Source organism: Arachis hypogaea, chromosome 1 (genome assembly GCF_003086295.3).
Source record: "Arachis hypogaea cultivar Tifrunner chromosome 1, arahy.Tifrunner.gnm2.J5K5, whole genome shotgun sequence".
Classification (NCBI taxonomy): domain Eukaryota; kingdom Viridiplantae; phylum Streptophyta; class Magnoliopsida; order Fabales; family Fabaceae; genus Arachis; species Arachis hypogaea.
In genome coordinates this window covers 21,075,567-21,102,261 of record NC_092036.1, presented here as the reverse complement: position 1 = coordinate 21,102,261, position 26,695 = coordinate 21,075,567, and the positions used below count along the sequence as shown (strand labels likewise).

Here is a 26,695-nt window from a genome sequence, read left to right as displayed (position 1 = left end):
AAAAAGGGGTCTATGATCACAGTTTTTAAAAAAAGGGTGACCTAAAGGGGTCTATGGTCACGGTTTTGGGGGTAACCTAAAGTGGTCTATGATCACGGTTTTGGGGGTGGCCTAAAAAGTTGTATGGTCACGGGTTTAGGAGTAACCTAAGGGGTCTATGGTCACGGTTTTTTACAGTGACCAAAAAGGGTCTATGGTCATAGTTTTAGAGAGTGACCTAAAGGTAGTATCTATGGTCACGGTTTTGGGAGGTGACCTAAAACTAAAAGAGCCTATGGTCACGGTTTTTTAAAAAAGGTTGACTATAGAGTATCTATGGTCATGGTTATTAAGGGTGGCTTAAGGTGGTCTATGATCTATGGTTATTTTATTTTATTTTTTAATTTCATTTTTTCTTTAATTTTTTAATTATCGCCCCCAAACGCAGTCGTTTCCCCCTCCCTCCCAAAATTTTCTCCTCCCTCCCAAAATCCCCATTATTCCCTTGTAACTTAGGGAAAAAAAAGAGGCAACTACTCCCATGAAGATGCCAAAAACATCTTTTCATGATGATCCTTGTTTAAAAAGTGTAACTTATTTGTTTAGTAACATTTTGAATAAAGGTAACACTTTTACTTCAAGTAAAAATCAAGCCCTACAATCTATCATCCAATGGTCAAAATGAAATATTTTCACATGATGACAATCATAAAATTTTCATTGGAGTAGCCACCAAAAAAAGAACCATAGCCGTTTCGAGCTTCTTCTTCTTCTACCTTCTTCCTGCGCCGTTTTCCTTCCTCTCTTCGTTGCACCGTTTCCTTTCCTCCCAGTCCCCAGCATCGCCGAGCTCAACTCAGCCTCACCTCATTGCGGCGTTTCCGTTTGTCCCAGTTTCCACCATCGCCGTTTTCCTTCCTCCCAACTCCCACCATCGCCGAGCTCAACTTAGTCTCTCTTCACTGCACCGTTTCTGTTTCCCACACCCCCAACCGTCATCGAAGGTAGAAACCCCACCATCGCCGAGCTCAACTCAATCTCTCTTCACTGCGTCGTTTCTGTTCTCCCCACCCCAACCATCGTCGAAGGTAGAAACCCCACCATCGCCGAGCTCAAATCAGTCTCTCTTTACAGCGCCGTTTCCCTTCCTCACATCCCCACCGTTGCCGAAGGCAGAAACTCTACCATCGGCGAGCTCCTAAGGTGTTCATGCCACTGTGAAGCTTATTATTGGTTAGAACTTAGTGTCAAATAGGGTGTCTGAGTTAGTATTGTTGGCTAAAATTTTAGGGGCTTTTTGATCGACTCCAAACCCTAAGGTCTAACTTGTGCTATTTGGGATATGATGTTCTGTGCTTGTAGTTATTCTTTTAACTTAAACCATATGGAGCCAATATTTTTCATTTAAAGCAAGGGAAATAATAGATCATGATTTAATTTGTTGTGTCAAAGTATGTATTTATAGAGCCATAATTTTTGCTCCATAAAGATTTTGGCATTACTAGAATGTTTTTGATGGCTTAACTAGTTGATACTTAATAATGTCGTGGTTCCTAATTCTTTTAACATAAGTAAATGCTGAAGGAGTTTGAAGCTTTGTTACACTGATTTTCTTGCTTGTTCGAATTGTTTTTAATGTTTTCTACTTTTGTGTGTGTGGAGTCCTATCCTACTCTATGTTCTGCATTTTTTTTCTTTTGACTATGTAGATTTCTTCTTTTATAAAAAGGTATTTAATTGTGGTTATCTGTTACTTGTAGTTGCATTTTTCTTCTACTATATCGAATAAGATTATAAAAATTGTTTCCATTCATGTAGAATGAAGTCACTTGGTGTTTGTTCTCTCGCTAAGTGTATAGTTTGCCTATTGATGCATAGATAGTTATCATATTATCCCATTTTACTTGTTTTCTTTGTTATTTCTCCTTGCTTCGTGGTTGCCAGGAGGTCCATGTGTTCTCTTCAACTAGCTCTTTTATTTTGAAAAAGTAATTGCATTGCATTCATGTTATGTTATTTTTATATTCTCTAGGGTTATTCAATTTTTTCCTTTTAAGGTTCGCAACCTGGTATCCAGGAAGGAGCTGCTGACTGGGATGAAGATTGGGATAAGCTTGAAGATAAAGGTATATTTATTTGTTAATATATATAAAATTTTGAGGTATCTTTACATAAAGTTATGGAAAGGTCATTGTTGATCATTATTCTTTCTGAGGGATAAATTTTGAGTTATATAGTTCAGGTGATTGCAAATAGATTATGGTTTAACTGCTATTACTTTATTTCTCCATTACAGGTTCACCTAAGAGTGATAATAAGTCAAAAAAAACTCCAGACCACAGATGAACAAGAAGTTGACATGAATCCGTTCATAATGAGTCAAATAAACATGTTTATTTTAATTTTTTGGAGTTTTGAAAAGATAATTCGCTCTTTGCTTGATTGAATTATATGATATCCTTGATTCAGTTATATCTCCTTCAATCAACAATTTGTTATAGTGCTAGTAGCTATGCTTCCTTAGATCAACAATTCAGTTATACTTTTTCTTTTCTATTTTTTCCGTTATTCCCTATGTTTATCTGTGAGCTTCTTGTGTCATGAAAATTGATTTGAGATATTTTCTTTTGTGTGATATCTGATTTGTTCATATCTCATGAAAAAGTCAAGCTTTATCAAACACTATATTCTATATTCTCATTATTCATGCTGTCATATATAACTTTTTTTCCCTTTGTTAGGTCTCAGAGATAAAAAGTGTGTGCCATGCAATCTGAAGGAACTGCGACCGATGACCGAGGATGCAGCACACATATTGATGCCACAGGTTTATTCGTAATCATCATAATCGTCATCATCATAATAAAGCTTTTTCAACTTAAAGTGTTTTGGAAATTGACATTTTCTGGTTAGGTTTCTGAATGGAATTTGGTAAAAGAAGATGGCATATTTAAAATGAAGAGGACATGAAAAGTAAAGACTTTCACCAAAGGCTTAGAATTCTTCAAGATAGTAGCTGACCTTGCTGAAAGTGAAGGTATCATTCTCTGTTCTCTTTTTCTAACCCTTTTCCTTCAATTAATCGAAGTCTTTAGCTTCAATGGTTGTGTTGTATTGGTTAAGTATATTCGATTTTCTTCTTAGTAAAAAATTGGTTAAATTGAATATATTTTAATATATTTGCAAGTTTTCTATATTTTTAGGTGTTAAAGGAAATAATTCGAGTGATGTATAGGGAAGTAAGCAATTATTTGTTGGGAGTTGAGTCTGCACCTTAAAAATTACATGAGGTTTAGATCAATTTGAACTTGTACTTAGCTAATAGGTGATTAGTTATCTGAAAAATGTTAAAATTGTGGACTCATGGACATGTTACTGCGACATTAACAGTTGTGTTTAAGTTTTCTCTTGAACATGTATTAAATTCTTGGTCTTTTATTGTAAGCATAACTAAGTATAATTTAACACTATCTCTATCTTGATATATATTTTATTAACAACTATAAACGTTCTTATATAGTCTTAATTAATTAGTTTACAAAAATCAAACGTGTATTGAATCTGCTGTCTGTTTCAAAGTCAAACAAAGCGATCAACTGTTTCAGATTTTTCAGATCTTGTGTGTCCAATACTCTAATGTGTTTGTGTGTTTTTTTAATGTAATTTGTCATGTTCTAACTAATTTCTAATCAATTGCTCAATTGTTCAATTTTTTTTTGGGTTTCAAGTGAAAAACATTATAAGATGAGCAAACAAATTAGAGAAGAATTTTTTTTGGTTTTCAAAAGATGAGAAGAATATGTACTATATTAGAGAATATTTTTGTTTTCATAGTATAATATTTTGAAGTCTTTTGTAATTTTTTTAAGAGCTTCTACCTGGTATTACATGTAATGGATAAATTATACCATATTTTGATTTGTGTTGTTTGGACTAAAAATATATCTAATTTATAATGAAAATTTTATGATTTAGATTTATTGAATTTCTTCTTTTTAGACTTATTTTGTTATTATCATAATTTTGGGATCTCATTATGCTTTAAAAAAATAAATCTAAAAAAACAGAATAAATTATGGTCACGATTTTAAAATAGGGTGATTATAGATAAGGCTATGGTCACAGCAAAAAATCATGACCATAGATAAGGCTATGGTCACGGTTTTAAGGAGGGGTGACCATAGAGGCTATGGTCACGGAGAAAACCGTGACCATAGATAAGTCTATGGTCACGGTTTTAAGGAGGGGTGACTATAGTGGCTATGGTCATAGAGAAAACCGTGACCATAGATAAGGCTATGGTCACAGTTTTAAAGTGGGGTGACTATAGAGGCTATGGTCATGATGAAAACTGTGACCATAGATAAAACTATGGTCACGGTTTTAGGTGGGGTGACCATATCTTTTAAGGTGGGGTGGCCATAGAGGCTATGGTCACGGTTTTAACCGTGACCATAGATAAGGTTATGGTCACGATTTTTACGTGTGACCAAAGATTAACTTATGGTCACGGTGAAAAAATGTGGACTAAAGTGTCAGAATTTAAAAATTGTAACCGTGACCTTAGATAAAAAAAACTGTGACCATAGACCTATGGCCACGAGAGAATAGGCCACGGTAAAAAACCGTAACCATAGATCTATGGTCACCTTTTTTATTAGCTTTGGTCACAGTTTTTTACCTTAACCATAGGCCTTTTTTTTATAGTGTAATTTGAATAGATACGCTTGATTGATTAAAGAAAGATTAGAGCCACACAAGATCTATTTAAGATAGATGCCATTATAACAATCAAAATAAACCAACAAAAACATGCATATATATATATATATATATATATATATATATATATATATATATATATATATATATATATATAATTTGAACTTGCTAGAAACAGATATTCACAAGTAATTGTTTTGAGAATAGAATAGATACCATTAATTGCAAGAGAATCAATGTAATTAAATTTTTGCAAGTTGCGCAGTATCCGTGTTTCATGCAACACATATAACATTATACGTCTCAATGGTTAAAAACTTCTTTTAAAGCTCAACGTGTTAAGCAATATATGAAGTTTCAAAAAAAGTAAGTATACCTCCACTGATAACAAAGCCATCAAGCTTCAAACTGTTGCATGTAACAAGTGCAACATTAACTTGTTCTATTGTTTTAATCTGATCTTTTGTTCGTCCAAGCAAATCATAATCACTTAGAAAACTAACAGCTGTAGAATGATAATAAGTGAAAGAGCCTTCGACCGAAAGCAATGGCCTACCACTAAGTGTTCTACCTAAAAACCATGAATTTTAGGTTAAAAAAGCTTCGATTGCAAGAAAAAAATCAAAATCAGAGTAAACCCACAGATTTACAAAGCATAAAAGCAAAGTATGATAAACCTAAAACTGGTATAGAAAAATTGAGATCTAAGGTTTGTCACAAAGAACAGAATCACAAAATCAGGACATATATACCTGAAATTCAAGATGGTTACGAGAAGAACTGAGAGAGCGAGTTGAGATTAGATGGAAGAGGCACCAGAGGGAGCAGATGCAATGAGAGCGGCGGCGGAGAGAGCTTTGCGATAATGGGAGTAGACGCGACGAGAGCGGCGGTGGAGGGAACTCGTGCGGCGCAAGGGATGACGGAGAGAGATCGTGCGACGCAAGCGGCAATGGCAGCGACAGCAGGAGAAGAAGCTCATGTAATGGAGAGAAGAAGCAGCTGTGCGACGGAGAGAGGAAGAAGCACATAAAAATAGGAGTTGGCAGCTGTGTTTTATTTGTGAATGGAGCTCGAAACAGAGTGTGAATGGAGATTGAGAGAGAGGGGGTAGGTTGGGTTTAAGTTAATATTTTTCGACGAAATATTTTAAATTACAAACAGATTTTCTATCTGTAATAATTTAATAAAACATATTATTTTTGTTCATTAAAATATAGACGAATTTTTTGTCGGTAACTATTTTTCACGAAAAAAATTAATTTTTTCAACAGAATTATCGACAGATTCTCTTTTCCGTCTGTAATTATGCTAATTCATTTTCGTTTGTTTTCAACAAAAATTCCCTCACAAAATCTGTCTATATTTCTGTGGGATAAAATCTGTTAAAAATATTCGTCTGTAATAAATAATTTTCTCGTAGTGACTACAGGTGAGAGGCTTATACATGTGCCTTTGTTGCCCTTTTGAAATTTTCTGTATCCTAATAAGAATTACTGGTGCCTTGATGACAGTCTTCACTGGAGTTTGATTGTCATTTGTCATCCCAGTGAAGTGATAAGCTTCAAAGGCAAGATATCTTATCTTTGAGTTGTTTTTTGTTTCCTTTGGATATCATTCATTTTATTTACTTTCTTGTAGATGAAGATATAAAAGAATCTTCCACAGTACCTTGTATTTTGTGGAAACCAATTTTTTTTGAGCGTATCAACTTGTGCTAAAAAGTTAGAGGGAGATGTGAAAAAATGCCAAATTCCACGATCCACTTGGTAAGGTGATGCATCTGCGTCATTAGTGTTTTTCCTTCTTGATTTTAGTGGATTTATTAAGAATTTTTGTTCGTAAGATTGACATTCACTTACCGTGAGTTATTATTTGATTCGATCCGGTACACTTGTCGGTGTTGATTGTAAAATCTGCATCATAAGGCTTTATAGTTCATGCTCGATGGCTTGTGTTAGTGTTTGTGATTCATGTTGGTTTTACTTTTGGATCTTACTTTGTTGGTTAATAATGTTGTGGCTAGGTTTCAATTGTAGATTGCTAATGAGAATAGTAGAGATTTTTCAAGTGCCAAGAAAGGTGGGAATTATGGCTTTGAGGTGATAGTGCCACAAAATCATTAGTGTCCATGATCATGAATTTGATGTTTGGAGTCTAAATGAGCTGTAATGGTTTGATCAGATTATATCATTCTATTTTAATTTGTGGACTATTTTACTGTTGCTAGTATGACTGATGGCATGGTTGGTGCAGAACTAGCCAACATAGTTGAGATTGCTGCCATTAACATAATGTAGGGTTCAAAGACTGAGGTAATATCTCCTATTGAAAAGGATTTAATAGTCGATCGGGCCATCAAATATTGCTTGCACAATTTTATTTACTACTGTTTACTGTGGCAGATTACTACTGATGACCTATTACAAGCTGCACAAATGAAAGAAAGAAGAATGCTAAATAAAAAAGAGAGAAGTATAGAGACTTGGAAGCAAGTAGCTATTAATGAGGCTGCAATGGCGGTCGTAGCTATGAATTTTTCTAATCTTAAAAATATTGAGTTTGTATGAAATTTACGCTATAGAAGCAAGTAGATATTAAGTATCATTTTTATTATTTAAAGAATATTATTATATCGTACTATTATGTATTTATTTTTATTTTATAATATTTGACTAAGTTAATAAAAAATGTAGGATTATATATATAATTATATTTTTAAATATTAAATTTAAAAAAATTATTAGAATATTATATATATAATATTTTAATATTTTTTTCTTAAAGTAAAACATCTAAGATTATGCTTATATAAAATAGCTATAGATATACAACGTTGTTACATTTTTAAGATGAAGCAATAACAAAAATAAGTGGCATTTTTTTAAATTCTGATAAATATAGAAGTTGAAAAAAGCATACCTTAGATAGTAATTAATAAAATTATTTAATTATATTTAAATTTATTAATAATCAAAACTCAACCTGAGATACTATGTTTTAGAATTTCTTAACTCGACTACTATTTATGTTAAATTATTAAAAACGAAAGTGTATTTGAATTCATGATCAATATATTGACTTATTATTTCTAATCTTAATATGTGCTTCTTTGATTTTTGTCAATCAAAATTTACTAGATTCTTATTTTAGGTTAAAAATAATTTTAAAATAATTTTTGATATATTAAAGACTAAAATTCTAAAATTCTATCTATATTTGATTATTGATTCTTATTAAATCCTAAAAGCTCAAATAAAAAAAGAATAGTATTAATTTTATTTTCATTAAACTCAAACTAACAAATAATTTTGACTTATTCCTTTTATTATTTAAGAATTAGTTTGGATTCACTTTAAAAAAATACTTATTTTTTTATTTTTTTTAAAATAATCTTTTTTTAATAGACAAAAATTATTTTATATTTAGATAAACTATTTAAAAAAATTTTAAGTACTAAAAACGTCTTTTTTTTAAAGTAAAGTATTGCTAGTTTTTAGAAAAAATAAATAATTTATTTTTTTTTAATAAGAGTATTTTTTAAAGACGTATCTAAATAGATTTTAAATTGAATAAAAGTATTTTATTTTAAAAAAGTATTTTTTTACGAAAAAAATCAATCTAAATTAGCGCTAAATCAATAATAAAATTATTTTATATAAGTTAAAATATAAATAGCTAATATAATTATACTTATTTTTATATATATGCATTAATTCACAAAATAAAGTAAGAAAATAAAATTTCCTAACATACGAAGCCAACAGTCAAGGTATTGACGTAGTATGTAGCCAGCGCAGTATGTACGTAACTGGATATGAAGAAGATGATACATGGAATGAAGATATTGTGCGTGTGTGGCTGTTCCCTAAAGCAGTAAAGTGAGTAAATCTAATCCCTCTCTTACTCTCTTAATTGGATTGGTCTATTTTAACCGAGTTATATGGCTAATTTTTTTTTATTGATTAAATATGTGTAATATGTTGTTATTAAAAATTTGAAATCTTTTTATATAATGTTATTTTTATAAAATTGATATTAATCAAATCGGATAAAATTATCCGGTTAGTTTAAAAAAAATTATAAATTAAAAAGTTTAATTTATATTTTTATTTTTAAAGACAAAAATCGAAGAGTTTAATTTTAATGTAATTTTTTTTATTGTCAAAAAATATAAATTAAACCATTGGATTTGTAATTTTTTTAGAAAGAATTATACAATATAAATCGGAGAGTGCAACTTATAGACACATTTTTTTTTTATATTGGAAGACATAAGGTGTATAATACAGTTATGGAAGTGTAGGGTACTTCACTCAAATATGACAGCTAGGATCGAGAAATCGGACGGTCTGATTTGAAGTAAGTAATTGAACGGTCCATTTTAAGCTGAGCAGTTACACAAATCGGACGGTCCGATTTGCGCCCGCCCAGCCACGCGTCAAGCAGGCAAGCTGCAGCCCTCTTAGTTGTATACAATACCCGAAGTAATACATCATTCCCTACCTTTACTTTCGTTTCATCAACACTACAACTCCACCACCTTCATTTTTATTCATTCTCTTCCATTGTTAGCCCGAATCAGACTTTCAAAAAAAAATTGGACCACTGCCATTTTAGGCTGGATAGGTACACAAATCGGACCATCCGATTTGCGCCCCACCACCCACGCGTCAAGCATGCAAGCTGCGACCCTTCTAGTTGTATACAATACCGGAAGCAATACATCATTTCCTACCTTCACTTTCGTTTCAACAACACTACAACTCCACTATCTTCATTTTTATTCATTCTCCTCCATTGTTAGCCCAAATCAGACCTTCAAAAAAAAAAAAAAATTGGACCACTGCCTAATAATGATAAAAAGAAGAGTAAAAGATGTTAATCGTCTAGAACTCTACATTCCTAATTATCTTGATCATCCAAATTATGTAAGTTTTTATTTTTAAATATTTTAATTTAATTAAAATAATAGTTACTCTTAAAAATTAATAGTTTATTATAGTGATAATGTTAAAGATTAGTGTAATAGTAATAATTTTTAATGATTTTGATTTAACTAAAATGATAGTGATAATGTTAAATTAGTTGTTTATTAATGTTGATAGTATTAGAAAATAACGTAGTAATAATTTTTAAATATTTTAATTTAATTAAAATAATAGTGAGACTAAAGATTATTAGTAAAATAATTCTAGTGATATTGTTAGTTAGAGATTAATATAATAATGATTTTTTTAAAGATTATGGATGCATGACACTACAACAAAACAGCGCAGCGGCGGCGGTTTTTTTGGAGGGTTGCGGCGGTTAGAACCGCCGCTAAAATCGGATCCCGGCGGTGAGCAAAACGCGGCCAGGACAACCGTCGACACAGCAGCGGCGGCGGTTTTAAAGAACCGCTGGAATAACCGCCGCCAGAGTCATTCAGCGAATCGCGGCGGTTTAAAACCATCACTATGCGCGTGAAACAGGCAAAGAAATAAAGAAATACACAATGAGCTTACCAGGATAGAAACAAATGGGTATAGTTTTGCTAATCAATGATTCGTGGAGATTTTTGTTTGAACGAAGATTTTCTTTTCACTGCACTTGGGGTTCTGGGCGCGCTAGGTTTGAAAGAACGAAAAATTGGGATAATGGCAGATAGTAGTGGGTAGTGGAGCTAGCGAGAAATGCGAAGAAAAAAGAAATTAGGCGATCTGAGCAAGTAATGGCGCGAATTCATGAACCGCCATGGAACGAGCGTGATGGCCGCCGCTGAATTTATGCTTCAGAGGCGGTTGTGTTTCACCGTTGGTATGTGAATTTGGAGATTGCAGCGACGGCAGTTTTGAATGACCGCTTCCCCCAAATGGTCGTGTAAATTAGGTTTTGTTGTAGTGTGATAATAAATTAATTATTGTTTCTAAGGGTAATAATTCTTACTATATACCCGTGTGGAAGTAAATTAATTATTATAAGAATATTAAGTAATAAGTTTTATTAAGATTAAACGTGTGATAATAAATAAATTAATTAGTGTTAATTGTTTGTAATAAATAATTTTATTATAGTAATAATTTTTATTAAGATCTAGGTATGATAATAAAATAATTATTATGAGTATAATATAGAAGATATATAAAATAAAATAAAATAGATATTTATTTAATTGATGTATTATTATTATTATTAGTGCTATATAAATATAAGATAAGGAATAAGAGTTGTTATGATAAAATAATATTATTTTAGACATTAGAATGTGTAATTTTAATGCATCTAAAAATAATTTGATGAGTTTGGAAAACTCAGATTTATTTTGATGATGAACAAATATTATTGAAATGATTGATTGCAAAATTATTAATTATGATTTTCATGTAACGTGTGTTAATTATAATTTTGTGATGCAGGTTTAATATTGGGCCGAAAAATAGAATTGTTGCAGGCCTAAATCAAGATACACATTCAGCCTTGTTGAATGTTTCTATATTATATGGCTGAATTGATTGTTATGTTAACTTGGGCAAAATTGATCCATTATTGTTACAAGCCCAAGTTAAACATGCTTTGCTATTTGCCCCAATGCATGATCCAAAAAAAATCTATCAGGAAAGTAAATGTTATTATTTGTCTTATACCTTCCAACAGATCTCAACTTTTGCCATATGAATGATAGCTGAAATATTTTATCAATTGGGCTAGTTTGAATGCTGATACTAGAAAGTCCAAATTTATTTTGATGAGTAATCACTCATGCTTGATCCGAAATCAAGTGATGAAGAAAGCAAAAATTGCTTACAACGGATCTAAGCTTATTACCATGTGATGGATTCCAAAATTCATTCAATTACCATTTATTGCATGGGAACAATGAGAAAGAAAGAAAAAGGGCATCTGATTTGATTGTAGCAACTAATGCTACACGCTACTCAACAAGGGAAGAATCATTTCAATTAATTTCATTCTCTTTCCTAATTCAATGTTGTTCAGATTTCTTTCTTCTCTCTCATCACTTTCCTTTTCTTCTTCGATCCTTACACAATAAACCATGGAGACTTTGAGCTATAAAAAAGAAGGAAAGGCAAGCTACAAAACCATCAAGCTGATGGCAAGAAAAAGAAAACAAAAAGTATGCTGTGGCTGAGATTCTTATCACTTGTGGAAAGATTTTGTGATGGGATCTTAACTTCTCCATACCAAAAATGGTTGAAAAAGATTCGGCCAGCAAGGAGAAGATCCTTGGAGGAATGACTTGTCTCTGATTCTACTCAACCACCACAGAAGGTAGCTAGGGTGGCTACGTGATGGAAGAGGAAAAAATTGGAGCAAATGAAGCCATCTTCATCATGAAGCATCAAGGGACAGAAATTTATCTTGGAGAGCAAGCCAAGGATGGAGCGCTCGGATTGATGAAGAGTGATGACAAAGGAAGAACTAGAGGTATTTGCATGTTGGGTTTTGCATGAGTTACCTCTTCTCTCTCTTTGGCCGAACCGGTTATGTGTGAAGGAAAAGAAGTTAAGCTTAGGTTTTGGTTTCAACTGCGGAGGCTTCCCTCTTCTATAAAAAGGGTGAATAATCACGGTTTGAAAAAAAGGAGTTAGAAGTAAGCAGTGAGAGTGCAAGGCACATAATTCTCATAGCTACCTAAGCTTACATATTTTCTTCTCCTTCAATGTATTCTGTTTTGTAATTTTTCTGTTTAATTTTATCATGTCTTGAGTCTCATGGAAAAAGGCAAACAGTGAGATTTGTATGAAAAAGTCATAGAGCAAAAAAAGGCAGAGAGTGCAAAACTAAAAGAAAAAGCCATAGATGTCCTTAGAGTTCCTTTTTTCATCTATATTGTGTTTCATGATTCTGTGGGAATCTCGTTGTAAGTTGGGTTATCACTTTACAGTCTGTAATCAAGAAGATTATAGTGAAATTCCATCATTGTTGTGATGGAGACTGGATGTAGGCTGCACTGCACTTAGCAGCTGAACCAGGATATATCTGGGTGTAATTTTCTCTCTCTTCTACTCCATTTCTATTTCTACTGCACAAGAGCTAAAACTGAAAAAATATCTTGTGCCAAATGACGAGACAAAAATGAATGTCTCGTGGCTAGGGATGAGACAAAATTCAAAAAGTATCCTCTAAGACTAGCAAGTGTAATCAAGCAAAAAGGGGGCTAAGATTCAACCCCCCTTCTCTTAGCCATTGAAAACCATCAATTGGTATCAGAGCTTGGTCTCAAAGAGATCAAACTTTGCAGCTTGGAGAAAAGATCCACATAGCAGAAAGCAGTGGCTCAAATATGGTGTCCTACAATCTTACAGAAGGACAGTCAAGCAACAGACCGCCTCTTTTCAATGGAAAAATTTATACCTATTGGAAGGAGCAAATGAAGATCTTTGTACAAGCAGTAGACTACAGGCTTTGGAAGATCATCCTAGAAGGTCCTCAATTTCCAACCAACACAAGTGCTGAAGGAGTTGTCACACTTAAATCAGAAGCTAGCTGGACCGAGGAAGATAGAAAGAAGGTTGAGCTAAATGCTAAAGCTGTAAATCTGCTCAATTGTGCTATCAGCTTCGAGGAATACCGACGAGTGTCACGATGTATAACGGCAAAGGAAATATGGGACAAACTGCAAAGGGAACCACCATTGTGAAGAAGACTCGGATAGACATGCTAAACAGAGAGTATGAAATATTTACAATGAAGGAAGGAGAATTCATTGATGAACTGTTCGAACGGTTCAACACCATTATTTTTGGCTTGGATGCTTTGGGAATAACACATTCTGATTCTGTGCTTGTGAGAAGAGTGTTGAGTGTCTCACTAAATAATGGGAAACAAAAGCTTTAATTATTTCTGAGAGCAGTAGTCTTGATTCCATGACATTTGATGATTTGAGAGAAAACATTCTTGCTTTTAAAAACACTTATTTGAAAAAAAGTTCAAAAAAGAAAGGAATTGCTTTTTCTCTGTAACTAACCCCCTGGATGATGAATCCAATGATAACTCCTCTGAAAATGAATTTGTGTTGTTTGCCAAAAAATTCAGGAAAATGGTGAAGTTCAAAGGCAAAGGCGGAAGCTCAAGAAAAATGAAGAAAGACCTTAGCAAAGTAACTTGTTACAACTACAAGAAAATGGGGCACTTCAAATCTGATTGTCCCAAGTTAAAGAAGGAGGAGAAGCAAAAAAGGGGGAAGAAGAAGGGTCTGATGGCATCATGGAAAGACTTGGAAAATGACTCAGACAGTGATGAAGAATCTGAGACCAAGTCACAGCCTTGTCTCATGGCAAATCATATAGATCAGGTATTCTTTTAAAACCCTGACACTGAAGACCTTCATCTTATGATAGATCACCTCTCTGAAAAAATAAGATGATTTCTCCTTGATAATCAAGATCTTGAACAACAAATTACCATTCTTAAAGCTGAAAATAATTTTCTCAAAGAAAAGCTAAGGGAGGCCGAAACTGCTTGTGATCTTGTGGAAGAAAATAAGCAGTTGAAAGCTCAACTTAGAAGTTGCGAAAGTGATCATTCGGTAGTTGCATATGTAAACTGTTTCAAGGAAAATGAAGAGTTGCTGAAAAAGGTTAAAAGTCTTGAAAATGACTTAGCCAAGTTTACTCAAAGTTCTGAAAATTTAAATCAAATATTGACTAGTCAAAAACCACTCTTTGATAAAGCTGGTTTGGGGTTTTATAAATCTGATAAGAAACCTTCTTTTAAAATAGAGCTTTTTCATCTAATGACACAAGGTTTCAAGATCCCACCTACTTTAACAAAACAACAACTCTAAGGTTTTGTAGGCTATGCAACCGAAACGGTCATTTTCCCGTTCAGTATTTTTTTTTTTGTGAAAGAATGATTGGTGATAACGTTTACAAAGTTATTTTTTATTACAATGATTTGGGACATAGGAGATGGTTTAACGTGAAAGAATCCAAGAAGATTTGGATACCTAAGGTCACTTGAGCTCATTTTGTAGGTATGCCTAGCATCCAAGAGAAAGGAAAATATGTGGTATATGGACAGCGGATGCTCTAGGCATATGACCGGAAAGACAACCTTCTTCATAAAGCTCAATGAATATGATGGAGGACTTGTCACTGTCGGTGATGATGGTAAAGGAAAGATAGCGGCCGTTAGAAAAGTTGGTAAAAGCTTTTCATCTTGTGTAAATGATGTTCTTCTTGTAAATCGTTTCAAACATAATTTACTTAGTGTAAGCCAATTGTGTGACTTAGGTTTTGAAGTTATTTTTAGAAAGTTTGTGTGTTTAGTTGTTTGTGAAAAAATTGGGGATATTCTTTTTGAAGCTAAAAGATGCAACAATGTGTATGGATTAACTCTTGAGGACTTGAAAGAACAAAATGTAACAAGTTTTACTTCTCTTGAATCTGAAATATGGCTATGGCATAGAAAGTTGGGTCATGCTAGCATGTACCAAATTTCTAAGCTAGTAAAGAAAAATCTGGTTAGAGGAATTCCTAAAATCAAATTTGATAAGGATCTTACCTGTGATGCTTGTCAACTAGGCAAACAAGTTAAATCCTCTTTTAAACCAAAAGATGGAACTTCAACCAAAAGGCCATTAGAGATGTTACACATTTATCTTTTTGGTCCAACAAGAACTCAAAGTCTAGGAGGTAAACACTATGGTTTGTGTAAAACCCGGTTAATTAACGGCTAATTAACCCATAAATGAGAATTTATTCTAGAAAGCCTAAAATGTGATTTTTATGGCTAAATATGATATAGGAGATTGAGACGAGAATTTCGGTACCAATTTTATAGAATTCGGACCAAGATTGGACCGAACGGGCCAAGCCGGGCCAATTGGACCCAAAGTGGGCCCTTGGCCCAACATAACTTAACCAAAACCCTAGTTTTCAGCACTCTCTCTCCTCATTTGTTACACACACAAGCTGAAATTAGAGAGAAAGGGAGGAAGAACACTCTCTCAAGTTCTCTCCCTTGGTTGATCTTCAAACCACCATAACTTTTGATCTAGAGCTCCGATTGCCGCTCCGTTTGCGGCCACGCGTTCACCGCGGAGAGCTCTACAAAACCCATACAATCAATCTTGAGGTAAGCCACAAGTTTCTGTTCGAAATTCCAGCCCTTATTTTCGAGTTTCATGGGTGAAATGTTGAGATTTTGGGTTCTTTGATGTTATAGGACCCAACTCTCTTGAAGGAGAAGGTTAATCTTGTCTCCTTGGACCATGGGTGTGGTAAGATTCTCAAACCTAGTGTAATTTATGATTTTATGATGTTTGAGTTTTGAGATGTTGTGTATGGGTATGATGGTTGTGGCTTAGGTTGTGTATGTGTGGATATTGGAGCTTGATTGGTGATTTTGAAAAGCTTGGAAAGGGTTTGGTGGTGAAAAATCTGTTCTTGGAGGTTTTGAGGCCTTGAGAGCTTGTGGATAAGTGGTTTGGAAGTGCTCCGGTGGAGCTTGGGAAAATCGGCTAAGGTATGGTTTCGGTTTCCCGTATCTAATATGTAATATGGTAGGAAATACTTAGGCTAGAGGCCCTAAGATAGACATTGAATGGTTGATGTTGTTGAATTATTGATATATATGATGTGGTCATATATGTAATGATGATTAATGATGCCTTGGTGGTATGAGGTATGAGAAATATGCATGTTGTGATATATGCTTGATGATTAGTTATGGTTGAATTGTGGGTTGAACCATGTTTATGGTGAGTATGATATTGATTGTGTACAATGATGATTTGGTGGAATTGGTGTTGTTGATAATTGGCATGAGAAAGAGTGTATGATATGTCAATATGTTTGAGTTTGAGCCACTTGGGTGAAGTGGGTTAAAATGATGAGATAGTGATTTTGTAATTTGTGGTAAAGTGTCAATGTGTGAGTTGAGGAGGCTTGATGTTGAATTTGATATATTTTGATTGATTTCAAAGAAAAGGGATGAAAATGGCATGTTTTGATTGATTTTGAAAAGAGTTGGAAATGGCTTGTTTGAAAATGGCACTTTGTGGTTTTTATGAAAAATCTGGTTTTTGGGCATACTTTAATGGGACATAACTTGAACTACGGATCTCTGTTTTGTGCCAAATCTTTTTAGAAATGAAATTGGATCCGGGATGTCCATGCCGTTCGAAGAACGGGTGAAAAACGATTTAAAATGAGAAAGTTATGTCCGTTGGAAGATTGGGGTTTAAATTGGTGAATTCTGCAGCTTTTAACTTAGAAAATTTTTAGCAGAATGACCCCTTGCGCGTGGGCGCACTTGGCGCGTGCGCGCCGTTCTTCCCGAAAATGCCATCCACGCGTGAGCGTGATGTGCGCGGGCGCGCTGATTGTGCTGCACCCAATGCCCAGCCATTTTCCAGAGAGTTATGCCAGAACTGTGCCAGTGTTGTGCCTGGGGCACGAGAACACCCACGCGTACGCGTGGTTGACGCGTACGCGCCGATTGGCAAAGTTTTAATCCACGCGTTAGCGTGCATGACGCTTGCGCGTCGATGAGTTTTTGAGGCCATCCACGCGTGCGCGTGGAGTGCGCGTACGCGTGGACCTGTTTTCATCCCAAAGTTGATTTTTGAGTTTTAAAAGCCAAATTTCATACTTCTAAGCCTCCGATCTCACCACTTATATCTTAAATCATTATGATATGTCTAGCTATGAGAAGAAAGGCTAGTGAATGTGGTAACTTGCGAGTGAAGCAAGGGAAAAATGAATGATCATTGAGGATCAAGCATGATTATGTGAGATGCGGAGGATGGTGGTGGAAGTGCTGGTTATGCCATTGGCCGAAGGGCCGTAATTGTTTATATATTGGCTGGTTCTGGATTGAACCATGAGCCGGAATAGCTGTGTATGCTATGAATATTGGCTGGTTCTGGATTGAACCGTGAGCCGGAATAGTTGTGTATGCTATGAATATTGGCTGGTTATGGATTTAACCATGAGCCGGATGGCTGATATGGATGTTGATCCATGGATGAAAATTCATGCATGTTTATGCTGAATTATTGATAATTGTGATTTGCACTTCCACTATCGGAGATACGAGTTTCCCTGGGTAGTAGCAGTGGCTAGCCACCACGTGCTCCAGGTTGAGACTCGAAGCTCTTTTGACCCTATGTCATAAGTGTGGCCGGGCACTGTGAAAGACCCGGATGAGCTCGCCCCCGTAAATATTCACCAGTGAGGGTGATGGATATAGATCATGATTATGATCAAGTTTATGACAAGTATAACTCGAGTTGGGGATGCATGACAGAGGGACAGTCCAATGGTTAGCTACCAGGACTTGTCGGGTTGGCTCTATAACCGACAGATGATATCATCAGCCACTAGGAACAGGCATTCATCATATGCATACTATATGAATCGTTTGAGATTGCCTATTTGACTGCATAATACTTGCTAATTGTCTAAATGCCTTAACTGTTCCTATTTGTATATTCTTTGTTTGATATAATTGTGTTTGCTACATTATACTCCTGCTGGTGGTTGGGAGGTCTGAAGGAATTGGAAAGGGAAGTATTAGTTAGACTGAAGAATCTTTAGTCAGATGCCCTTTTATGGTCTAGCTTGTTTATAAGCTTTGATATTATCTGGAGGAAGTTCTAGGATTGCCTTTGGCTTTCCTCCATTATTATGTATTATATATGTGGAAGTTGTTACCATGCTGGGGACCTCTGGTTCTCACCCATGCGGATTTTGTGGTTTTCAGATGCAGGACGTGAGGTTTCTCGCTGAGGCATGCTGGAGACTTCTAGATTTGCGAAGATCCTTTGTTCTCGGGGCTATGTTTTGGTTTATATGTTTTGTTTAGATACTTTTATCTCCATTAAATAATACAAACTGTGATGACTCCTCTTATGGGAGAATTTCGGAGAATAGGATTTATGTATTTGTGTCCCTTTGGGTTTCCTTTGGGGTTTTTCTTATTATATCATATGTATATATTGTTATGCTCGGATCGGTTATCTTCGCAGCCGGATCTTGAGTCTTGATATTCCTGTTTTTGACACTCCTTTGCATATATATAATCACGCGTTGGTTATCCTTGTTCGTTACGTTATCGATCGGAGTGTTATGCTTTCGAGTTGCGGTTTTTGTTTACCCCTTTTTCTACAAAGGCTCCTAGTTATAATCAATCATTCATACTATTATATGTACTAAACTTTTATTTTTTAGAGGTCGTAATACCTTGCCATCTTTGAATTATGACTTAAGCATAAGACTCTGTATGGTAGGGTGTTACAGTTTGGTTGTGGTAGATGATTACTCTAGATTTGGTTGGGTACTTTTTCTTGCTCATAAAAATGATGCTTTCCATGCTTTCTCAACTCTTTGCAAGAAAATTCAAAATGAAAAAGATTTAAAAGTGGCCCATTTAAGAAGTGATCACGGAAAAGAATTTGAAAATCAACACTTTGAAAAATTCTGTGATGACTTTGGAATTACTCATAATTTTTGATGTCCTAGAACACCTCAACAAAATGGGGTTGTTGAAAGAAGGAATAGAAGCCTTCAAGAAATGACTAGGGCTATGTTATGTGAGAATGAGGTTCCTAAATTTTTATGGGCTGAAGCTGTAAATACAGCATGCTATATTTTGAATAGGACAATAATTAGAAAATGGTTGAAAAGAACTCCTTATGAGCTATGGAAAGGAACCCCTCCAAATCTTAAGTACTTTCATGTTTTTGGATGCAAATGTTTTGTGCTTAACAACAAAGAAAATCTTGGCAAAGTTGATCCAAAATCTTATGAAGGAATGTTTGTTGGATACTCTACCACTAGCAAGGCCTATAGGATTTATCTCAAAGAACATAGAACCATAGAGGAATCCATACATGTTACTTTTTGTGATTCTAATTTAATTCCCAGTACGGTGATAGATAATGATTCAGATTGTGAAGAAGCTGGAACAAGCAAAGAAAATTCCAAGTCTGCCCAAAATGAAGAATCTGCCAGTCCAGTTTTGTCTCGTCAGAATGGAGGAGACATTTCTATTTTGTCTCCTGAGCCAGCAAGAGAAACTGAAACAGTGAGGCCCACAGAAGCTCATCAAAGCTCAACACCTCAAAGGAAGCCTAGAGAATGGAAGTTTATGAGGGGTTATCCTCATGACTTTATCATTAGAGATCCCTCTCAAGGTATGACAACAAGATCCTCAACCAAAAGACAATCCGAACCAAGTCATCTTGCACTCTTGTCACAAATGGAGCCCAACAATGTCAAACAAGCTCTTGAAGATCCATCATGGGTTAAAGCCATGCAAGAGGAGCTTGCTCAATTTGACAAGAATGAGGTTTGGACACTAGTACCTCATCCGGATGGTAAGAAAGTGGTGCACGAAATTGTGATCAATACTTTTTCACAACACAAATAATCCCCGGTAATGAATCCAAAAACTTGGTGTTCAATACCATGGCATAAACACAACTTTGCACAACTAACCAGCAAGTGTACTGGGTCGTCCAAGTAATAAACCTTACGCGAGTAAGGGTCGATCCCACAGAGATTGTTGGTATGAAGCAAGCTATGGTCACCTTGTAGATCTTAGTCAGGCAAACTCAAATGGGTATAGGTGATAAACGAATAAAACTATAAAGATAAAGATAGAGATACTTATGTAATTCATTGGTAGGAATTTCAGATAAGCGTATGAAGATGCTTGTCCCTTCCGTCTCTCTGCTTTCCTACTGTCTTCATCCAATCCTTCTTACTCCTTTCCATGGCAAGCTTAAGCAAGGGTTTCACCGTTGTCAGTGGCTACCTCCCATCCTCTCAGTGGAAATGTTCAACGCACCCTGTCACGGCACGGCTATCCATCTGTCGGTTCTCGATCAGGCCGGAATAGAATCCAGTGATTCTTTTGCGTCTGTCACTAACGCCCCGCCCTCAGGAGTTTGAAGCATGTCACAGTCATTCAATCATTGAATCCTACTCAGAATACCACAGACAATGTTAGACCTTCCAGATTCTCTTGAATGCCGCCATCAGTTCTAGCCTATACCACGAAGACTCCGGTTAAAGAATCCAAGAGATATTCACCCAATCTAAGGTAGAACGGAGGTGGTTGTCAGTCACACGTTCATAGGTGAGAATGATGATGAGTGTCACAGATCATCACATTCATCAAGTTGAAGAACAAGTGATATCTTAGAACAAGAACAAGCGGAATTGAATAGAAGAACAATAGTAATTGCATTAATACTCGAGGTACAGCAGAGCTCCACACCTTAATCTATGGTGTGTAGAAACTCCACCGTTGAAAATACATAAGAACAAGGTCTAGGCATGGCCGTGAGGCCAGCCTCCCAAGGTGATCAAAAGATCTAAAGAACAAAAGATTCCAAAGATCCGAAGATGTCTCAATACAATAGTAAAAGGTCCTACTTATAGAGAACTAGTAGCCTAGGGTGTACAGAGATGAGTAAATGACATAAAAATCCACTTCCGGGCCCACGTGGTGTGTGCTTGGGCTGAGCATTTGAAGCATTTTCGTGTAGAGACTCCTCTTGGAGTTAAACGCCAGCTTTTATGCCAGTTTGGGCGTTTAACTCCCATTTTGGTGCCAGTTCCGGCGTTTAACGTTGGGGTTTCTGAGGGTGACTTTGTACGCCGGTTTGGGCCATCAAATCTTGGGCAAAGTATGGACTATCATATATTTCTGGAAAGCCCAGGATGTCTACTTTCCAACGCCGTTGAGAGCGCGCCAATTGGGCTTCTGTAGCTCCAGAAAATCCACTTCGAGTGCAGGGAGGTCAGAATCCAACAGCATCTGCAGTCCTTTTTGGTCTCTGAATCAGATTTTTGCTCAGGTCCCTCAATTTCAGCCAGAAAATACCTGAAATCACAGAAAAACACACAAACTCATAGTAAAGCCCAGAAAAGTGAATTTTAACTAAAAACTAATAAAAATATACTAAAAACTAACTAGATCATACCAAAAACATACTAAAAACAATGCCAAAAAGCGTACAAATTATTCGCTCATCACAACACCAAACTTAAATTGTTGCTTGTCCTCAAGCAACTGAAAATCAAATAAGATAAAAAGAATAGAATATGCAATGAATTCCAAAAACATCTATGAAGATCAGTATTAATTAGATGAGCGGGACTTTTAGCTTTTTGCCTCTGAATAGTTTTGGCATCTCACTCTATCCTTTGAAATTCAGAATGATTGGCTTCTTTAGGAACTTAGAATCCAGATAGTGTTATTGATTCTCCTAGTAAAGTATGATGATTCTTGAACATAGCTACTTATTGAGTCTTGGCTGTGGCCCAAAGCACTCTGTCTTCCAGTATTACCACCGGATACATACATGCCACAGACACATAATTGGGTGAACCTTTTCAGATTGTGACTCAGCTTTGCTAGAGTCCCCAATTAGAGGTGTCCAGGGTTCGTAAGCACACTCTTTTTGCCTTGGATCACAACTTTATTTCTTTCTTTTTTTCTTTCTTTTTTTCGTTTTCTTTTTCTTTCTCTCTTTTTTTTTCTTTCGAAATTTTCTTTTTTTTTCATTGCTTTTTCTTGCTTCAAGAATCATTTTTATGATTTTTCAGATCCTCAGTAACATGTCTCCTTTTTCATCATTCTTTCAAGAGCCAACATTCATGAACCACAAATTCAAAAGACATATGCACTGTTTAAGCATACATTCAGAGAACAAAAGTATTGCCACCACATCAAAATAATTAAACTGTTATAAAATTCAAAATTCATGCAATTCTTTTCTTTTTCAATTAAGAACATTTTTCATTCAAGAAAGGTGATGGATTCATAGGACATTCATAACTTTTAGGCATAGATACTAAGACACTAATGATCACAAGACACAAACATAGATAAACATAAGCACTAAAATTCGAAAAATAGGAAAATAAAGAACAAGGAAATTAAGGAACGGGTCCACCTTAGTGATGGCGGCTCTTTCTTCCTCTTGAAGGTCCTATGGAGTGCTTGAGCTCCTCAATGTCTCTTCCTTGTCTTTGTTGCTCCTCTCTCATTATTCTTTGATCTTCTCTAATTTCATGGAGGATGATGGAGTGTTCTTGGTGCTCCACCCTTGGTTGTCCCATGTTGAAACTCAATTCTCCTAGGGAGGTGTTTAGTTGCTCCCAATAGTTTTGTGAAGGAAAGTGCATCCCTTGAGGAATCTTAGGGATCTCATGATGAGTGGGGTCTCTTGTGTGCTCCATCCTCTTCTTAGTGATGGGCTTGTCCTCATCAATAGGGATATCTCCCTCTATGTCAACTCCAACTGAATAACAGAGGTGACAAATGAGATGAGGAAAGGCTAACCTTGCCAAGGTAGAGGACTTGTCCGCCACCTTATAGAGTTCTTGAGCTATAACCTCATGAACTTCTATTTCTTCTCCAATCATGATGCTATGAATCATGATAGCCCGGTCTATGGTAACTTCGGACCGGTTGCTAGTGGGAATGATTGAGCGTTGAATAAACTCCAACCATCCTCTAGCCACAGGTTTGAGGTCATGCCTTCTCAATTGAACTGGCTTCCCTCTTGAATCTCTCTTCCATTGGGCGCCCTCTTCACATATGACTGTGAGGACTTGGTCCAACCTTTGATCAAAGTTGACCCTTCTAGTGTAAGGATGTTCATCTCCTTGCATCATGGGCAAATTGAATGCCAACCTTACACTTTCCGGACTAAAATCCAAGTATTTCCCCCGAACCATAGTAAGATAATTCTTTGGATCCGGGTTCACACTTTGATCATGGTTCTTGGTGATCCATGCATTGGCATAGAACTCTTGAACCATTAAGATTCCGACTTGTTGAATGGGGTTGGTAAGAACTTCCCAACCTCTTCTTCGGATCTCATGTCGGATCTCCGGATATTCACTCTTTTTGAGTGAAAAAGGGACCTCGGGGATCACCTTCTTCAAGGCCACAACTTCATAGAAGTGATCTTGATGCACCCTTGAGATGAATCTCTCCATCTCCCATGACTCGGAGGTGGAAGCTTTTGCCTTCCCTTTCCTCTTTCTAGAGGTTTCTCTGGCCTTGGATGCCATAAATGGTTATGGAAAAACAAAAAGCAATGCTTTTACCACACCAAACTTAAAAGGTTTGCTCGTCCTCGAGCAAAAGAAGAAAGAAGAGAGTAGAAGAAAAAGAAATGAGAAAGAAGGGAATGGCTTTGTGTTCGGCCAAAAGGGGGAGAAGTGGTGTTGAGGTTGTGGGAAAATGAAGGAGTGAAGGAGGGTTTATATAGGAGAGGGGGAAGGGTAGGGTTCGGCAATTGAGGGTGGGTTTGGGTGGGAAAGTGGTTTAAATTTGAATGGTGGGGTAGGTGGGGTTTTATGAAGGATGGATGTGAGTGGTGAAGAGAAAGATGGGATTTGATAGGTGAAGGGTTTTGGGGGAAGAGGTGTTGAGGTGATTGGTGAATGGGTGAAGAAGAGAGAGAGAGTGGTAGGGTAGGTGGGGATCCTGTGGGGTCCACAGATCCTGAGGTGTCAAGGAAAAGTCATCCCTGCACCAAATGGCAAGCAAAATTGTGTTTCTAGCCATTTCTGGCGTTAAACGCCGGGCTGGTGCCCATTTCTGGCGTTTAACGCCAACTTCTTGCCCTATTCTGGCGTTTAACGCCAGTCTGGTGCCCTTTTCTGGCGTTAAACGCCCAGAATGGTGCCAGACTGGGCGTTAAACGCCCAACAGCTAACCTTACTGGCGTTTAAACGCCAGTAGGTGCGTCCTCCAGGGTGTGCTGTTTTTCTTCCTGTTTTTCATTCTGTTTTTGCTTTTTTCATTGATTTTGTGACTTCTCATGATCATCAACCTACAAAAAACATAAAATAACAAAAGAAAATAGTTAATTATAAAACATTGGGTTGCCTCCCAACAAGCGCTTCTTTAATGTCATTAGCTTGACAGAGGACTCTCATGGAGCCTCAGAAATGCTCAGAGCTATGTTGGAACCTCCCAACACCAAACTTAGAGTTTGAATGTGGGGGTTCAACACCAAACTTAGAGTTTGGTTGTGGCCTCCCAACACCAAACTTAGAGTTTGACTGTGGGGGCTCTGTTTGGCTCTGTTTTGAGAGAAGCTCTTCATGCTTCCTCTCCATGATGGCAGAGGGATATTCTTGAGCCTTAAACACCAAGGATTCTTCATTCACTTGAATGATCAACTCTCCTCTATCAACATCAATCACAGCCTTTGCTGTGGCTAGGAAGGGTCTGCCAAGGATGATGGATTCATCCATGCACTTCCCAGTCTCTAGGACTATGAAATCAGTAGGGATGTAATGGTCTTCAACCTTTACCAGAACATCCTCTACAAGTCCATAGGCTTGTTTTCTTGAATTGTCTGCCATCTCTAGTGAGATTTTTGCAGCTTGCACCTCAAAGATCCCTAACTTCTCCATTACAGAGAGAGGCATGAGGTTTACACTTGACCCTAAGTCACACAAGGCCTTCTTGAAGGTCATGGTGCCTATGGTACAAGGTATTGAAAACTTCCCAGGATCTTGTCTCTTTTGAGGTAATTTCTGCCTAGACAAGTCATCCAGTTCTTTGGTGAGCAAAGGGGGTTCATCCTCCCAAGTCTCATTTCCAAATAACTTGTCATTCAGCTTCATGATTGCTCCAAGGTATTTGGCAACTTGCTCTTCAGTGACATATTCATCCTCTTCAGAGGAAGAATACTCATCAGAGCTCATGAATGGCAAAAGTAAGTCCAATGGAATCTCTATGGTCTCATTTTGAGCCTCAGATTCCCATGGTTCCTCATTGGGAAACTCATTGGAGGCCAGTGGACGTCCATTGAGGTCTTCCTCAGTGGCGTTCACTGCCTCTCCTCCCTCCCAAAATTCGGCCATCTTGATGGCCTTGCACTCTCCTTTTGGATTTTTTTCTGTATTACTTGGGAGAGTACTAGGAGGGAGTTCAGTAATTTTCTTGCTCAGCTGACCCACTTGTGCCTCCAAATTTCTAATGGAGGACCTTGTGTCAATCATGAAACTTTGAGTGGTTTTGATTAGATCAGAGACCATGGTTGCTAAGTCAGAGTTACTCTGCTTAGAATTCTCTGTCTGTTGCTGAGAAGATGATGGAAAAGGCTTGCTATTGCTAAACCTGTTTCTTCCACCATTATTATTGTTGAAACCTTGTTGAGGTCTCTGTTGATCCTTCCATGAAAAATTTGGATGATTTCTCCATGAAGGATTATAGGTGTTTCCATAGGGTTCTCCCATGTAATTCACCTCTTCCATTGAAGGGTTCTCAGGATCATAAGCTTCTTCCTCAAATGAAGCTTCCTTAGTACTGCTTGGTGCATTTTGCATTCCAGACAGACTTTGAGAAATCATATTGACTTGTTGAGTCAATATTTTGTTCTGAGCCAATATGGCATTCAGAGTGTCAATCTCAAGAACTCCTTTCTTCTGACTAGTCCCATTGTTCACAGGATTTCTTTCAGAAGTGTACATGAATTGGTTATTTGCAACCATTTCAATCAGCTCTTGAGCTTCTGTAGGCGTCTTCTTCAGATGAAGAGAGCCTCCAGTAGAGCTATCCAAAGACATTTTGGATAGTTCAGAGAGACCATCACAGAAAATACCTATGATGCTCCATTCAGAAAGCATATCAGAAGGACATTTTCTGATTAATTGTTTGTATCTTTCCCAAGCTTCATAGAGGGATTCTCCTTCCTTCTGTCTGAAGGTTTGGACTTCCACTCTAAGCTTACTCAATTTTTGAGGTGGAAAGAACTTTGCCAAGAAGGCATTGACTAGCTTTTCCCAAGAGTCCAGGCTTTCTTTAGGTTGAGAGTCCAACCATGTTCTAGCTCTGTCTCTTACAGCAAAAGGGAATATCATAAGTCTGTAGACCTCAGGGTCAACCCCATTAGTCTTGATAGTGTCACAGATTTGCAAGAATTCAGCTAAGAACTGATGAGGATCTTCCAATGGAAGTCCATGAAACTTGCAATTCTGTTGCATTAGAGAAACTAATTGAGGCT

The 26,695-nt window shown here is 36.5% G+C and overlaps 1 long non-coding RNA gene and 1 other non-coding gene across 11 annotated transcripts; both read left to right on the top strand.

Moving 5' to 3' along the window:
• The first annotated feature begins 437 nt into the window (after positions 1-437).
• LOC112800355 (uncharacterized) lies at positions 438-7,341 on the top strand. Of its 10 annotated transcripts, none has more exons than XR_011861929.1 (9): positions 438-508; positions 722-1,182; positions 2,037-2,105; positions 2,721-2,806; positions 2,893-3,016; positions 6,216-6,271; positions 6,343-6,470; positions 6,932-7,016; positions 7,107-7,341. It is a non-coding gene; the product is annotated as an uncharacterized lncRNA (long non-coding RNA). The 10 variants fall into 10 exon arrangements; XR_011861931.1 differs by lacking the exon at positions 438-508 and adding an exon at positions 6,728-6,783 and having other exon boundaries at positions 702-1,182; XR_011861930.1 differs by lacking the exon at positions 6,216-6,271.
• Positions 7,342-26,312: 18,971 nt separating this feature from the next.
• LOC112715255 (small nucleolar RNA R71) lies at positions 26,313-26,420 on the top strand. Its single transcript, XR_003159578.1, has one exon. It is a non-coding gene; the product is annotated as a small nucleolar RNA R71 (small nucleolar RNA).
• The last annotated feature ends 275 nt before the right edge of the window (positions 26,421-26,695 follow it).